The sequence below is a fragment of the Magnolia sinica genome, chromosome 2 (genome assembly GCF_029962835.1).
Source record: "Magnolia sinica isolate HGM2019 chromosome 2, MsV1, whole genome shotgun sequence".
Taxonomy (NCBI): domain Eukaryota; kingdom Viridiplantae; phylum Streptophyta; class Magnoliopsida; order Magnoliales; family Magnoliaceae; genus Magnolia; species Magnolia sinica.
In genome coordinates this window covers 62,832,612-62,850,759 of record NC_080574.1, presented here as the reverse complement: position 1 = coordinate 62,850,759, position 18,148 = coordinate 62,832,612, and positions in this window count along the sequence as shown.

The following is an 18,148-nucleotide window of genomic DNA, read 5'->3' as shown; positions in this document are numbered from 1 at the left end:
TGCGGAAGGAAATGCATGTACACAACTGATGTGGATGAACGTATGTTAGTAGAGTATGGTATTGATCAAGATACCATGAATCTATACTGTGACAATACCAGTGCTATAAACATATTCAAAAATCCTATTGAACATTCTCAAACAAAACATATCGACATACGATATCACTATATTCGAAAATTAGTTGAAAGCAAGACTATCATGCTAGAATATATTAATACTGAGAAATAACTTGCATACATTCTGATAAAACCATTAGATAGTGTCAGATTTTTCATTTAAAAAAATTATATTAGATTATGTTGTATTACTTGATTAATCTTCCTTTATTGCAATTTATTTATTTATTTATTTTATTTGCATAAATAGGAAAAATATAAAAATAAAAAATTTTGGGGGATTTTTTAGCCAGCCCATAGCCGACCGACTAGTTTGACCAGTCGAGCACTTACTCGGGCTAGCTAAACCGAGTGCGATTTGAGCAAAAAGGGGGGCAAAACCCCAAAATGCATCATTTCCACCTCTTCTTCCTCGGCTCGTCGATGCTTCCTTCGGCCAACCCATCTTCCTAGCTTCCTTGTAAAAGGTTTATTTGCTATTTCCTTCTAGATTTAAGTTCTTGATCGTGGTTTATTTGAGAATATATATATATATTTTTTTGAATCTAGATCTTTCATTTTGGTGGGTTTGCTAAAAAAAATGATCTACTCAAACCAATAAACTTCTTTGCTATTCGTTGCTATTCTTTGGTCATTTTTCTTTCATGTAACATTGGACTAAATGCACCGTTCAACGTCCGCATTCCGGTTCCTCTTCCCACTCCACTACTTAGGTTGTGCACACCATATGCACACCAAAGGAAGATCCGAAGAATGTACGGGATTTCCGCACTCGGAGTATAATTATTGAATGATCTTTAAATGTCAATCACATCACTAACTATGGTCTTGTTGAACTTCTCTCTGAGGTAGGATGGGAGAAATTTTTTAGTTAGGGTGGGGCAGCTTACCGGTCGATTGTCCAAGAGATGTACGCATCCATAAGTGAAGTTTCTTCCGATTCCTAAACATTTAATGTTCAATTTCTAGAAGATAATATCACTACCAAACCCTCCATCATATCGTCCATTATGGACATTGATATGGCGGAAGATAGAGTTCCAACTCCTACTCTTTTAGAAGATATGTAGCCTTAAGAAAGAAATACCATTACAAGGGTGTTATGTGGTTTTAACGCCCACTGGTGAACCGGTAACTTTCTCCCCACTTCCAATTTACTTCTAAAATACCACATCATTCATCGCATTTTCACATCTAATGTTTATCTAAGGGCTGGAAATAAGAATGATCTTACTCCCTACATGATGCGTATTTTGCACTCTGTTATATCCGGTATTCGCATTTGTCTTCCTTTATTGATCTTCTATTTGATTATTCAGTATCGTCTCCATCATCGTCATGGTTCTATTCCTTTTGCATTTCTTATGACTTCTCTTGCTTTGTGGCTCAAAGTTCAAATTCCCGTGATAGAAGCACCGAAGTCTGAGCTTCCATTTGGTAATGCAAACTTGAACATGATGAAGTTAGATCTGAGACTTGAGTAGCAAGGTGATCATGAAGGAGTTCCTGAAGGAGATATTAACATGGACGACATATTTACTAACTTGGGAGAATCTGCTAATGATTTGAACATCAAGCCTTCATAATTCTTTGATAGGTTGGAGAGTTTAGAGAGGAAGGTGGATGCGTTGCATGTTTTTGAGGAATCATTACTTCAGACTAAAAACAACAAATAAAGTGCATGAAAAAGTACTTTCATCGATTTAATCAGAGTTTGAAAATCAATGATCCTGAGATGCCTGCACCGTCCTCCTCTACTTCTGATTGATATACTTTTTATGGTCTGTAATAACTATTATTCTCTCTTACATACACTGCTTGATGACTTTCTTTTTCAGCACATTTGGATATTTGTCTTATTTATATTTAGATGATTTTATATCTAACTGACTTCCTATCCTTATGTTATATGCTATTATCCTTGATCTTCTTATTGAATACTTCATTTATTTTTCTTCCTTTGTCAACTTCTGACAAAAAGGGGAGAAAAGATATGGATATGAGCACAACTCACTTGAATGAATATCTGAGCACTTGCACTCACATGCATGAATTCTAGTATTATATATTTTTGACATGTGATAAAGTATTGGATTTTATAGAAATATAAGCTATGTGACTAAGTGCTCAAGGGGAGTTTTGTATGCTTGTTCTGAGAGAGAGCATCAAGATCTTCAAGATGTGACATCACTGGTGGTGTATAAGATGTTCTTTTAAACCTGAGATGATGAGTCTGTAAGATGTTGTAATATGTTATGAGTATGTATGTTATGCATGATTGTGTTTTTGTCATGAAATTCACAAAGGGGGAGATTGTAAGTGCATATACTTAAGCACAATTTAGATTATCAAATTTCGTAGTCCTGAAAGGAACACAAGCACTCATGAAGACACACTTCGACAGCTTATGAAGGACTCGTAAAGACTCAATCAACATCTCAAGGAAGTCTCAGAATCAGATTACTTTGTATATGTCAACCATCAGGTGCTATTACGTTAGATTGATCCTAGGTTAAGTGTATTGCACATAACATCACGATATCATAAGATTCTAAGTTAAATACACTAGTGTTAGGCTAGCTTGACCTTTGGTTCAGCCAGCCTAACTACCTTCAGCCAACCTAACATTATTCGAGCAAGTTTACAACTAAATAAAGATTTTCCGTGGGAAGTTCAGCTAGCCCAACCTTAGGTTCGGCTAGTTCGAATATGTTCAGTTAAGTTTCCAGCATGTAATCATTTTAGATCTCAAGGAGATTTGACCAGCTGAACCATATATTTGACTAGCCAAACTGAGGGTTTGGCCAACCAAATTTTAAGTTGGGCTAGCTAAATTTTTGAAAGATCTTATCCTGCGAAATTCAAGTGCCGTTGGAACGCAATCGTTAGAATTTGGCCAGCTGAACTGTAATGCCCTGAAATTCGAGGGTCGAGCATAACTCAGCTCCCGAGTTCCAAAACATCACTTATGTAACATATTTAATGATGGATATATGTTGACTGTAATAGTACATAAAACATGGAATAGATTAAGCCAAACTACAAACATAATTCAGGGATAAGTGATAGACGCAAGCGGAAGACTTAAAGAAACATAAGTATACATGTGTAAGTCCCTCGGTACGTATACATACCAGATCATATTACAAGTGTTGCTATCAAAATAATACAAGTATCAAAATGAAATTCATCTATTACAATAACCCAGAGTTCCCCGCACATCAGGACATGGCTCACTAGAACCCGCTTGAGAACTGCATGAAAGAAAATACAGCCTCATCATCCTCGAACTCCTGCTCTGCCTCAAGGGACGCATCAACATCTGCATCTAAGACAGAGTCTGGTTGGTGTTTAAGCACCGTCTCAGAATGTGGGAGTGAGTGATCAAATCAGTGGAACAATAAAGCAAAGGTTAACATGTTATCAATTCAATCAAGCAGAAATGATAAAGCAGAACAATCAAATATGTCCTAATTATTCTTGTTAGTGCAAGGATGTATGTAGAATGATGCATGCCCTCGCTTGAACACCCTCAGCGTCTTCATCTTACTTTACGCATGACATCACCTCAAGTGCTCCACCTCTTCCAGGCACATGCAATGCGGTGCATGAACATGATTACCAAGTTGTTATTAGTCCTTTTCATACAGCAGGATTGGGAAGCTAAGGTCCTTCCTCATATCAATTTCCAAACAGTGATCCATTTTAGAGTCGTCAGTCCTAGATCATCTCATACGATCATATGGTTTTAGGTCGCTGCAAAGGGCTCGCCACCAATCAATGCACGCCTATCATACCTTCGTTACTACAATAAGGCTCATCACCTCAATGTGGTATCCAGGTATGCTTGAGGTCACTACAAAGGGCTCGTCACCAATCAATGTAGGCCGACAACATGAATATAGTGTCTCATACCACCATAATTGGCTCATGAGTTTGGTTGCTCACTGGTCACTACGGGGAGGCTCATCACCCCAGTATAGGCCGACAACTCGACCATGGTGTCCCATACCACCATGTCCGGCTCATGAGTCTTAGCGGATCAAGGTACAACGGTTAACAGGATTTTAACGGTAAGTTTGGTACCCTAGATTCAAACAATAATGTCCATATATGGTGAACATACATTGGACAATCGAGTTACTTGACGAACTCGACTAGCACGAGCGCACGTTGGGTTGAACGACATAGAGTGCGCAAACACTCCGTGTGGCCAAACCACTACCGACAACTCTAATACGACTCGGGTTTGTTAAATCACGTCCTTCGTGATGAAAGCAACCTCAGCCACGAACTTAAGGCCGATTACCGATTTCCTGGACTATTTCCTAGTCCCAAACACATTCCACTGCAACAGATATTCATATCAACAATATGTGAGCATTTGCAGAATATCAACTTAGCATGGATTTAAACATAAGTAATACTTGAAATTAACAAGGGATGTGACTTGCATCTGGGAAATCATACACACCAATAGGAGAGTTGAGGATTGCTTCTCAACGCCCGCAAATAGGATAGTATGCTACGCTTTAGACCATTCAGACATTTCTACAAACACTTGGAATACATAGTTCAACATACATGACGCATGTTGACATACACGCATTTGGACAATTCCTTTTGCTAGGGAGTTGACACACATACAATTAGCACAAGTACACGACAAATAATCATGGCAATCACAGGTTCATATTTTATATGTATACGGTACTTCCTACATACACATAAAATACACAAATCTCAATATAACACATACATATCAGAAACGCAAGATAAACATAGCATTTGACATGTGAAATTTCATCCATAACAAGAATAAACCATTAGCTAACATTGAAAGCCTTGAAAACCATAACTTATACGAATATAGTCTGCACCTTAAACCAAAAAAAGCACACCGAACTGATTCAGACGATATGTCTTCGTCAACAGCGACATGATAACCTAAAGCAAGAATAGAAATGAGCTACAACAACGCAAAGACTATTCTAAGCTTTAAAACAGATTAGGGTTAGGTTAACTTACCCAAGAGGGAACTTAGAATCGCCGGAAAAACGATTCAAAAGTGATGGTTTAAGGATGTAGAATAACAGGAAAGAATCTAAATATGATTCACCAACTTCTCTCTCACTTTCTCTCTCTTTTCCTCTCTCTTTCTTAGCTAGGGTTAGGAAATTCGTATGGAAAAGAGTGTGAGGGTTTTAAGGTCTTTATATAGGCCTAACATTGATAAAAATAGCCCCAGGGCCAAGATATACTTAGGTTATAACCAAATCAGGCCTCTCTTGATCCAACGGAACGCTTTTGGTGGTCCTTTTTCCACGTGCGATCCGACTTAAGCTCATTGACCATGGATCTAGGTCAGGCTGAGTTTTCATACCGATCGGATTTATAGATCAGCCGTGGCAGACCACACTCAATTTAACTGTCACCGAAACTCGATCAGGTCCACAAGCACTATGACATGCCTGGGCCACCTTCCCTAATCCGATGGTGAAATTGGGTTAGAATCCAATGGTCAGATTGCTTAATATCGTCGCGCAAGAGACACGACTCAGATTTCATAAAATCGCATTTAATTTCTCACCGTTCTCACACTCTTCACTCCGGACTCAATCAAATCGACCCAGAAAATCATCTGGACTTGATTTTTGAGGTAATGGCCAAGTCCAACATGGTGACCATAACTGACTAAGATCATCGCTATCGGACTTTCGATGCGCGGTCCAGGTCTGATCCAAAACTTCTAAAAATTCTCAAGAACAACTAGATTTAGTGATGGATCCCAGCTTGCAGAGTAACATAGCGCTAACTATTCTATAAGTTTTAAGTCATGTAGATCAAATTTAAAGTGATTAATGCTAAATTCACAAGCAATCGAGTTTAGTGCTAATTACCCCACAAATAGCTTCTAAGGAAATAGAGGTAGTACTTGGGTCTTGGCACAAAATTTTTTGGGTCATTACAATCTACCCCCCTTAAAGAAAATTTCATCCTCGAAATTCGTACCTTCTCATATTCCTCAAGGATCTGAGGGTAGCTCTTTTTGACCTCAGCTTCAGTCTCCCAAGTAGCCTCTTCTTCATTATGATGCGTCCATAGAACTTTCACAAGAGGGATAACCTTGCTACGCAATACCTGCTCCTTCCTGTCTAGAATACGCGTCGGTCGCAGTACATATGTGGCATTCTTGCTCAACTGCACCTACTCCCAACTAATAATATGCGAAGGATCAGGAATGTACTTCTTCAGCATAGAAACATGAAATACGTTATGCACGCTCGTAAGAGGTGTGGGCAAAGCAAGGCGGTAGGCTACCGCTCTCACTCGATCCAGAATTTGAAATGGACCAATAAATCTCGGCGTGAGCTTTCCCTTCTTACCAAACCGCATAACTTCCTTCATAGGGGAAACCTTAAGAAATACATGGTCTCCAACCTCAAACTCAAGCGGTCGCCCCTCGTATCAGCGTAACTCTTCTGCCTACTCTGGGCTGTCAGAAGTCGACGTTGAATAATGTCAACTTTCTCTGAAGTCGCCTGCACCAACTCCGGGCCAATCAAACTACGCTCGCCAACGTCTGCCTAGCAATGAGGTGCTCTGCATGGGTGACCATACAACGCCTCCTAGGGAGCCATGTCGATACTCTCCTGGAAGCTATTATTATACGTGAACTCTGCATAAGGGAGACAATCATCCCAACTATCCTTGAAATCCAAAATACAAGCTTGCAACATGTCTTCCAGAACCTGATTCACACGTTCCATCTGCCCATCTGTTTGCGGATGAAACGCGGTGCTGAACTTCAATTTCACACCCATCACTTCCTAGATACGAGTCCAGAAGATAGATGTGAAACACGTGTCTCTGTCAGACACAATCTCCAAGGAAACTCCATGCAGACGTACAATCTCCTTGATATACAACCTAGCCAACTTGTCTGCAGAGTTTGTGACTCTGATAGGTAAGAAGTGAGCCAACTTCGTCAATTGGTCGACGATTACTCAAATAGAGTCATATCCCTTCTTCGTTCTCGGCAATCCAAAAATAAAGTCCATAGAGATGAAGTCTCACTTCCATTCTGCTATGGGCATGGGCTGAAGCAACCCAGGAGGTCAGCGATGCTCTGCCTTGACCTGCTGGCACGTGAGACAATGAGATACAAACTCAACAATATGAACCTTCATGTTGTCCCACCAATATGATCTTCTCATATCCTGATACATCTTCGTGCTACCTAGATGCATCGCAAGCTTAGAATTATGGGCTGACTCGAGAACCTCCCGTCTCAAGTCAGGAATGTATAGGACACATAATCGGCCACGAAATCGTAGGCCCCCATCTGAACTAACACTCCACTCGGAGTTCTCATCAGTACCAACCCACTTTCTCATCTTCGCCAAAAGCTCATCATCTGCTTGAGCTGCAATGATCCTCTCGTCAATGAGGGGTTGTACACGAATGTGTGCGATAACCTCATATGGCTCTTCCACCGTAAGCTTCTACTCAAAGTCTCGCACAAACTCCAACATGTCCCATTCTGCTATCATTAGCGGAGCCGCAAACTCTATAGCCTTCTTGCGACTCAACGCATCTGCCACAAGGTTCGCCTTGCCTGGATGGTAAGAAACATCGAACTCAAAGTCTTTCAATATTTCCATCCATCAGCGCTGCCTCATATTCAAGTCACGTTGTGTGAAAATGTACTTAAGTCTCTTGTGGTCACAAAAGAGCTCGAACTCCTCTCCGTAGAGGTAATGTCTCCAGAGCTTTAATGTAAAAATGACAGCTGCCAACTCCAGGTCGTGTGTAAGGTAATTTTCTTGTGCTTCCTCAACTGCCTCGAAGAATAAGCAATCACCCTGTCCTTCTGCATAAGGACACAACCCAGGCCAACGCGAGAGGCGTCAGTATATATAATTTACTTAACCCCTTGCTCTGGAATACTAGCACAGAGGCGGACGTCAACTTGTCCTTCAGCTCTTGAAAAGCTATCTCCGGCCTCTCATTCCAAGCAAACTTCAAATCTTTTCGTGTCAACTGCGACAACAGTCTGGCTATCTTCGAGAAGTCTCTTATGAAGCGTCGATAATAGCTTGCTAGACCCAGAAAGCTTCTCAATTCAGTAACTGAATCAGGCTGCTTCCAGTCCTGCACTATAGCTACCTTAACAAGATCAACAACTATCCCTTCCTTAGACACCACATGTCCGAGGAACTTGACTTCCTCTTTTCAGAAATCGCATTTCTTGAACTGCGCAAAAAGCTGATTCTTCCTAAGAGTATCCAAGATCGCTCTTAAGTGCTCCTCGTGCTCTTCCTGACTCGCAGAATAAATCAAAATGTCATCGATAAAGATAATGACGAATCGGAACAAGAATGGCCGAAACACCCTGTTCATCAGATCCATGAACACGGCCGGTGCGTTCGTAAGACCGAACGACATCACAAGGAGCTCATAGTGATCGAAGCTAGTCCTGAAAGCGGTCTTCTGCACGCCCTCATTCTTGACGTGCAACTGGTGATACCCTGACTGCAGATCAACCTTCAAAAAGTACCGTGCCCCCTTCAACTGATCAAGCAGATCATCAATCCTGGGCAAATGATACTTATTCTTCACAGTCACCAGATTCAGCCTGCGATAATCAATACATAATCGCAAGGAGCCATCTTTCTCCTTAACAAACAGGACAGGTGCTCCCCAAAGAGACACACTAGGCTGAATAAAGCCTAAATTCAACAAGTCATCTATCTGCTTCCTCAATTCCTCCATTTCACTTGGAGGCATACGATAGGTGGGCAAAGAAATGGGTGTCACACCAGGCATGAGATCGATAGTAAAATCAATCTCGCGCTGAGGGGGTAATCCAGGAATCGACTCAAACACATCTTCAAACTCCTGAACTACAGGCGTGCTTTCAAACACCGATCCAACCATACTCTCCAATAGAGAAGTATAATAACCAAGACGAAAAGTGTAACTGACCTGAACTGGGAAAGTAACTGCCTCGCCCTCAGGCCCATGGATTGTCACTGACCTCGCTTCATAATCAATCTTTGCTCGCATCCTCGTGAGCCAATCCATACCCATAATAACATTGTAATGGAAAAGAGGTGCGATAAAAAGATCAACTTATAACGCCCTGAAATTCGGGGGTCGAGCATAACTCAGCTCCCGAGTTCCAAAGCATCACTTATGCAACATATTTAATGATGGATGTATGTTGACTATAATAGTACATAAAACATGGAATAGATTAAGCCAAACTGCAAACATAATTCAGGAATAAGTGATAGACGCAAGCGGAAGACTTAAAGAAACATAAGTGTACATGTGCAAGTCCCTGAAGTACGTATACATACCAGATCATATTACAAGTGTTGCTATCAAAATAATACATGTATCAAAATGAAATTCATCTATTACAATAACCCACAGTTCCCCGCACATCAGGACATGGCTCACTAGAACCTGCCTGAGAACTGTATGAAAGAAAATGCAGTCTCATCATCCTCGAACTCCTGCTCTGCCTCAGGGGACGCATCAACATCTGCATCTAAGACAGAGTCTGGTTGGTGTTTAAGCACCGTCCCAGAACGTGGGAGTGAGTGATCAACTCAGTGGAACAATAAAGTAAAGGTTAACATGTTATCAATTCAATCAAGCAGAAATGATAAAGCAGAACAATCAAACATGTCCTAATTACTCTTGTTAGTGCAAGGATGTATGTAGAAGGATGCATGCCCTCGCTTGTACACCCTCAGCGTCTTCATCTTATGTTACGCATGACATCACCTCAAGTGCTTCACCTCTTCCAGGCACATGCAATGGGGTGCATGAACATGATTACCAAGTTGTTATTAGTCCTTTTCATACAGCAGGATTGGGAAGCTAAGGTACCTTCCTCATATCAATTTCCAAACAGTGATCCATTCTAGGGTCGTCAGTCCTAGATATCTCATACGATCATATGGTTTTAGGTCACTTCAAAGGGCTCGTCACCAATCAATGCATGCCTATCATACCTTCGTTACTACAATAAGGCTCGTCACCTCAATGCGGTATCCAGGTATGCTCGGGTCACTACAAAGGGCTCGTCACCAATCAATGTAGGCCGACAGCACGAATATAGTGTCCCATACCACCATAATCGGCTCACGAGTTGGTTGCTCACTGGTCACTACGGGGAAGCTCGTCACCCCAGCGTAGGCCGACAGCTCGACCATAGTGTCCCATACCACCATGTTTGACTCATGAGTCTTAGCGGATCAAGGTACAACAGTTAAAAGGATTTCATCAGTAAGTTTGGTACCCTAGATTCAAACAATAGCGTTCATACATGGTGAATATACATCGGACAATCGGGTTACTTGACGAACTCGACTAGCACGAGCACACGTTGGGTTGAACGACATAGAGTGAGCAAACACTCCGTGTGGCCAAACCACTGCCGACAACTCTAATACGACTCGGGTTCGTCAAATCACGTCCTTCGTGACGAAAGCAACCACAGCCATGAACTCAAGGCTGATTACCGATTTTCTGGACTATTTCCTAGTCCCAAACACATTCCACTACAACCGATATTCATATCAACAATATGTGAGCATTTGCAGAATATCAACTTCGCATGGATTTAAACATAAGTAATACTTGAAATTAACAACAAGGGATGTGACTTGCATGTGGGAAATCATACACACCAATAGGAGAGTTGAGGATCACTTCTCAACGCCCGCAAATAGGATAGTATGCTACCCTTTAGACCATTCAGACATTTCTACAAACACTTGGAATACATAGTTCAACATACATGATGTATGTTGAAATACACACATTTGGACGATTCTTTTTGCCCGGGAGTTGACACACATACAATTAGCACAAGTACATGACAAATAATCATGGCAATCACAGGTTTATATTTTATACGTATACGGTACTTCCTACATACACATAAAATACACAAATCTTAATATAACACATACATATCAGAAACGCAAGATAAACATAGCATTTGACATGTGAAATTTCATCCATAACAAGAATAAACCATTAGCTAACATTGAAAGCCTTGAAAACCATAACCTATATGAATATAGTCCGCACCTTAAACTAGAAAAAGCACATCGAACTGATTCAGACGATATGTCTTCGTCAACGGCGACATGATAACCTAAAGCAAGAATACAAATGAGCTACAACAACACAAAGACTATTCTAAGCTCTAAAAGAGATTAGGGTTAGGTTAACTTACCCAAGAATGAACTTAGAATCACCGGAATAATGATTCAAAAGTGATGGTTTAAGGATGTAGAATAACAGGAAAGAATCTGAAGATGATTCACCAACTTCTCTCTCACTTTCTCTCTTTCGAAAATTCATATAGAAAAGAGAGTGAGGGTTTTAAGGTCTTTATATAGGCCTAACATTGATGAAAATAGCCCTAGGGCCAAGATATACTTACGTTATAACCAAATCAAGCCTCTCTCGATCCAATGGAACACTTCTAGTGGTCCTTTTTCCATGTGCGGTTGGACTTTAGCTCACTGACCATGGATCTAGGTCAAGCTGAGTTTTCGTATCGATCGGATTTACAGATCAGCCGTGGCGGACCACACTCAATTCAACGGTCACCAAAACTTGATCAGGTCCACAAGCACTATGACATGCCTGGGCCACCTTCCCTGATCCGACGGTGAAATTGGGTCAGAATCTAACGGTCATATTGCGTAATATCGTCGCGCAAGCGACACGACTCAGATTTTATAAAATCGCATTTAATTTCTCACCGTTCTCACACTCTTCACTCCGGACTCAATCAAATCGACCCAGGACATCATCTGGACTTAATTTTTGAGGTGATGGCCAAGTCCAGCATGGTGACCATAACTGACTAAGATCATCGCTATCGGACTTTCGACGCGCGGTCCAAGTCCGATCCAAAACTTCTAAAAATTTCCAAGAACAACTGGATTTAGCGATGGATCCCAGCTTGCAGAGTAACATAGCGCTAACTATTCTATAAGTTTTGAGTCATGCAGATCAAATTTAAAGTGATTAATGCTAAATTCATAAGCAATCAAGTTTAGCGGTAATTACCCCATAAATAGCTTCTAAGGAAATAGAGGTAGTACTCGGGTCTTGGCACAAAAATTTTCGGGTCATTACACGAACTGACGATTAGTGTAACGCCCTGAAAATTGAGGGTCGAGCAAAGCTCAACTCCCAAGTTCCAATGCATCACTTATGCAACATAAATAATAATAATAATGATGATTAAATGTTGTCCATATTAGTGCATTAAACATGAGTGGGATTACACCAAATTAACATATTATACTCCAAAGTCAATGTAATTAGGCAAGCAGAAGACTAAATTTAATATATAAAGTATAGGTATGTGTTTAATAACCTCCAGACTATAATCATGTATCTGGGATGAATATATACATAGGTTGTTTCAAAATACACAAAATGTCACAATGTAAATGTTCAACTAATCTAGTGTCCATGTAATCCCCGCAATCGTAGCTCTAGGTTTACCCAAACCCACTAGAGAGCTGAACATAAGAGAACTCCTCCTCGTCGAAGAAGTTCAGCTCCATCGTATAGGCCTCACCATAATTTGCATCTAAAATAGAGTCTGGTTGGTGTTTTAAAACACCATCATAGAGTGGGAGTGAATGATCAACTCAGTGGTACTATAAGGCAAAGGTTAACATGTTATCAATTTAGTCAAGTAGCAATGATAAAGCAGTACAACAATCATATCTTAATTACTCTTGTTAATATAGGAATGATATGCATAATAATGCATGCCCTCGCCTGCACTCCCTCAGCGACATCATCTCACGATCGCGCATAGCAAACTCCCTAAACATGCACTTCCTCGCCAAAGCACATGCAATACGGTGTATGGTCGTGTTAGGCAAGTAATTTATTAGGCTTATTCATACAGCAGATTTGGAAAGTTAAGGTACCTCCCTTTATATCACTTAGCCAAACAATGATCCATCTAAGGTCATCAGTCATAGTTAATCACATACAATAGGCAACTTGTAGGGCAACACCCCTGATTAAAAGTAGTGGATAGGTAAGTTCATGAGTTTACACTCGAGGTCACTACGGAGAGGCTCGTCACCTTAGCATAGGCCTAAATTTATACTCAAGGTCACTACGGGAGGCTTATCACCTGAATGTAGGCCGACAGCTCGAATACGATATTGCATACACCACCATATTCGGCTTACGAGTTTGGGTTGTTCACTGATCACTACGGGGAGGCTCGTCACCCTAGCGTAGGCCAACGGCTTGACCACTGTGTCCCATACACCGCCATGTGCGGCTCATGAGTCTCAGCGGATCTTAGTACCATGGTTAAACAAGCTTTACATTGGTAAGTGGTACCTTAGATTCAAACAGTAGTGTCCATACATGGTAAACACACAATAGGTCAATCAGGTTAATTGACAAGTGTGATTGGTTTGAGCACACATTGAATTGGTTGGCATGGAGCACGTAAGCACTCCACATGGTCTAACTATTGTCGACAATCAGCATACGATTCGGATTCATCAAACGTATCTAATGTGGCAAAACTAGTCTGGCCACTCAACGAAAACCATTACCGATTACCTGGACTAGGTGATAGTCCCCAAACATACTCAAATGCAATAGGAGATCACCTATGTTACTCATATCAGCATTTAACAAACAATACTAACATAAATCTCATTTTAACATTTTATCAAACACATTCGACAAGTTGGCATACATATACATTTCATCCATAAATCATATAGTGACAATTTACAATACATAAGGAAAGCTATTCATATGGCTAAGGAAACTAAGAATCCTATCTTAATACATTTAACAAGTACAATCCATCAACAAAATCTTATTCAGACATTTTAACAAACACTTAGACTACATAATACTACATATATGAACTAATCTAGTTATAGCATATATTATGACAAATCCTTTCATAAAGGAGTTGTCACATATACAATAAACATGTATTATAGGTTAATAGGCATGTCTAACATAAATCATAATTTCACTTCCATTCAAACATTTCAACAAACACATAAAATGCACTTTATATTCACATAGTACACACACATGTATAGTTTATCAGATACATCGTAACTAAGATCATATAGCAGCAATCAAGTCAGACATAAATCATTGCTGACATTAAAAGTCTTAAAAACCATAATCTAAACATTTATAGTCTGCACCTTTCATCGGTTTGCTTATTACGAACTCGGTTCATACATTATGTTTCCGCCTATAGCACAGCTGCTACCTAAATCATGAAATAGGCTAGCTATTTTGTCAATTCCTCCATTTGGGTTCCTAAAATAAGATTAGGGTTAAGATTTCTTACCCAAGTCGAAGCTAGGATTGTTGGTGTAGCGAAATGGAAGAGGTGATTTAGCTCGTGGGGTGGTGGGCGTGAATCCTAGCAATGATCCACAGATCTCTCTCGCTTCTCCTCACTCTTCTCTCCTCTTTCCTCTCTTCTCTCTCCTAGGGTTAGAGAATTCATATAGAATGAGAGGGGTGGTTTAAGGGCATTATATAGGCCTAAAACTGATGTCAATAGCCCTATGGGCATGGTATACTTAGGTTAAAGCGAAAGGGCATCTGTTTCGGGCAAACGGGACTTATTTGGAGGCCCATTACTCACCTATGTCATGGAGTAAGTTCCCTGACTGTGGATCTAAGCTAGGTTAAGGTTTTGGTCCGATTGGATTTATAGATCGATCGTGGAGGACCTGTTTTAATTCAACAGTCATCGTCACTCGATCAGGGCCACAATATATACTGACATGTGCAGGGAAATTTCCCTAATCCATAGGTAAAGTTTGGTCTAAAACTGATGCTTTGAAACCTTCAATTTCACCTGCAAGTGAATGATCCAATTTACTTAAGTTTGAGTTCATTTTCTAAAGATATTCTTGTTTCTTACACATTTTGTTCAAGGATCAAGTTATGCATTTTTGGATACTATTTGGGTTCGATTCCCACGATACTTGTCAAGCCCAGCATAGCAGTCATAACCCTATAGTTTCACAGTAATCGAACTTTCGAAGTGTGGTCCAGGCCCGATACGGAGTTTTAATGTGCTCCCGAGTGCAACTAGGTTTTGAGATTGATCCTAGGCCTTTAGGTAATGTTGAGTTAGTGATTCTAATGGTTTTGGGTCTTGCAGTTCATATAAATAGTGGTTTAAGATAATTCATCAATTATTTTAGCTTAGTACTTAACTAACTTTCATCTAATTTCTAAAGGATTCGGTCATTAAGGATTTCTGCCTGAGGTGGTACTCGAGTCTTAGTACGGATTTTTTTCGAGACGTTACAAGTGGGCTAGCCAAAATTTCAAGTCCTTTAGCTATAAATAGAGGCTTTCTCTTATTCATTTCTAAGTCCTTTAGATATAAATAGATGCCTTCTCTCATTCATTTTGAGAAACCTCCTCAAATTTGGAGAGAAAGTCAAGCCCTACTTAAGCTATTTGGGTGGTAATTCTAATATTTTATTAGATTATTTTATTCTCCTTCTCAAGTTAGATTTAATTATTTTTAAGAGAGTTATCTAAACTCTGCTTGAGATTTAGAGAATAGAATTTGTAGTAATTAGGGTTTGGTTTATAAATATTGAAAACACATTAGATCCCTATATTCTTTTATGGTTGAACTCCCACATGACTTCATCAATATCCTAAGAAAGAAGATCCTTGCAATCATGTTACAATAACTTCTTCGACTCGCCATTTGAAGATAAGTACTGTATTTACATTCCTTTTATTTTTGAGTTTTTCTGAGTTAGCCCAAAAATCTCGGCGGGGTTATTTTATGGTGATCCCATGAAAATCACAAAGATGGTTTTTTGTGATAACCCAAGAAAATCAGAAGAACTATATAAGGTTATTAAGGTGACCCCATGAAAACCTTGAAATATCGAAAGCTAAAATTACGAGGGTAATAATTTTGGGAGTGGATTAGGTTTGAGGTTAAGCACCGAACCACTATATATTCTTGTGCATTGTGGTGATTGTTTTAATTCTTTATAGACTTTCCTTGTGATTGATTTAGTCTTTGTGAGGCTTGTATCCTAGCTCGTACCATTCCGTAGATTCTCGCGGTCCTCACAGCCGAATTCCAGCGACCCGCGATCTGTTATCGACATTTGCGCGTGATCCCGAGTCGTGTCCCATATATCAAAGTCGGCTCAACTCGAGATTTGTATCCTTGAGACCTTACCGTCGCCGTGGTTCCAAAGCTGAGTCTCACACGCTGAGGCGTTACTAGGGCCATGAGATGTGGGCCTGCATCTAATTTGAGGAAATGTCCTGCATTGCAAAACCCAACAAAACATCACATTAATCCCATCAATCACATCAATCAAGTACACATCACTCCCATCACTCACACCCATCCCCAAGTACAATCACCCTCCCCAAAGTCAACTTTCTCTTACAAGAAAGTACACTCATCCATCACTCACCATCCCTCTCTCCCATCACTTCTCTTCCATCACCTCTCTCTCTCTCACATTCTCTTTCTCCATTTTTCAAGCAACTCCATGAGAGCACGTCCAAGCTCTCTAAAGAAGCTAGTGTGGCCCACTTCCTACCACCCAATCCCACCATCCATGATCCATCTCAACCATTAAAATCTACCCCTTGGAGCTTTAGATCGTGTTGTCGGAAGAAGAAAGAGGAGATCGATGGTGGGTGATTTTGTTTGGATTTTATTATTTGAGGGCCCACATATGGTGGGACCCACTTGATGTACGCATTGTATAGAGGGGTCCATAGTGGCGAGGTCCATCCACCATCCGATCTCTCTCTATCTCTCTCTCTCCTTTTCGTGTGATGATTGCGTGGCCTACTGTGATGTATCCATGCCATCTAGCCATCCATTTGGACGTGCTAGGTAGGGCCAACCACTGATGTATGGGTCTTCTCAACACTGTCCATCCGACGGTGGACCCCATCCATGTGGGACGCACTTGATGTATATATGTTATCCACCCCGTCCATCCATGGGACATGGGGCATACCTTGATAATGTGCTGAGTGCAACACGTAGGGGCCATCATGATGTATCTGTTGATCCCAGCCGTCCATCATCTAGACGGTGGGCTAACAGCAATTGTTGTTGTATTGACACAACAAGTTCTGTGGGCGCTGATCATGAGGTATGTTTTATATCCACACCATTCATCCATGTGGGACCCGCACATGATGCATGTCTTGTATCCACACTGTCCCTATGTGTAGACCCCAGCCACAATGTATGGGTTTTAGATCCACACCGTCCAGCGTCCAGGGTCTGGATGTTGGATCCCTGGACGATGACTTGATTATTAAAAAATAAAAATAATATTAATATTAATAATATAAAATAAATATAATAATAATATTATTATTATTATATATAATATATATCATTATGGTGGGCCCCACGTGGACCCACCTGCTTTGATCAGTCGATTGGCTGGTGTGTATGTTGTTACAGCAACGTCAGCCAGTCCGTGGACAGACTATGATGTATGTGTTTTACTCCCATCGCCCATCTACTATTTGGACGGTGCAGATGTGGGGCTAGCCATGATGTATATTTTGATCTAAACCGTCTAGAATGTCTGGATGGTGTTGGACCACCTTTGGGCGATGATGTGGACCCCACTTCGATGTATGTTTCATATTCACACTGTCCAGAGTGTTTGTACAATGTTGGCAGTATTTGGACAGTGCTGGCAATGTTTGGGCAGTGCTAGAAAAGTTTGGACAGTGCTTACAATGTTTGGACGGTGCTGATTTACATGGATAACGGTTCGATGGTGCTGATTTACATGGATAACGGTTGGATGGTGCTAATTTACATGGATAATGGTTGGATAGTGCTGATTTACATGGGAAAAGTTTGGACTGTGCTGATCATCATTAGTGGGCCATGTGCCCCATGGCATGATAGTGTATAGTGATACACAAGTTACACCCAC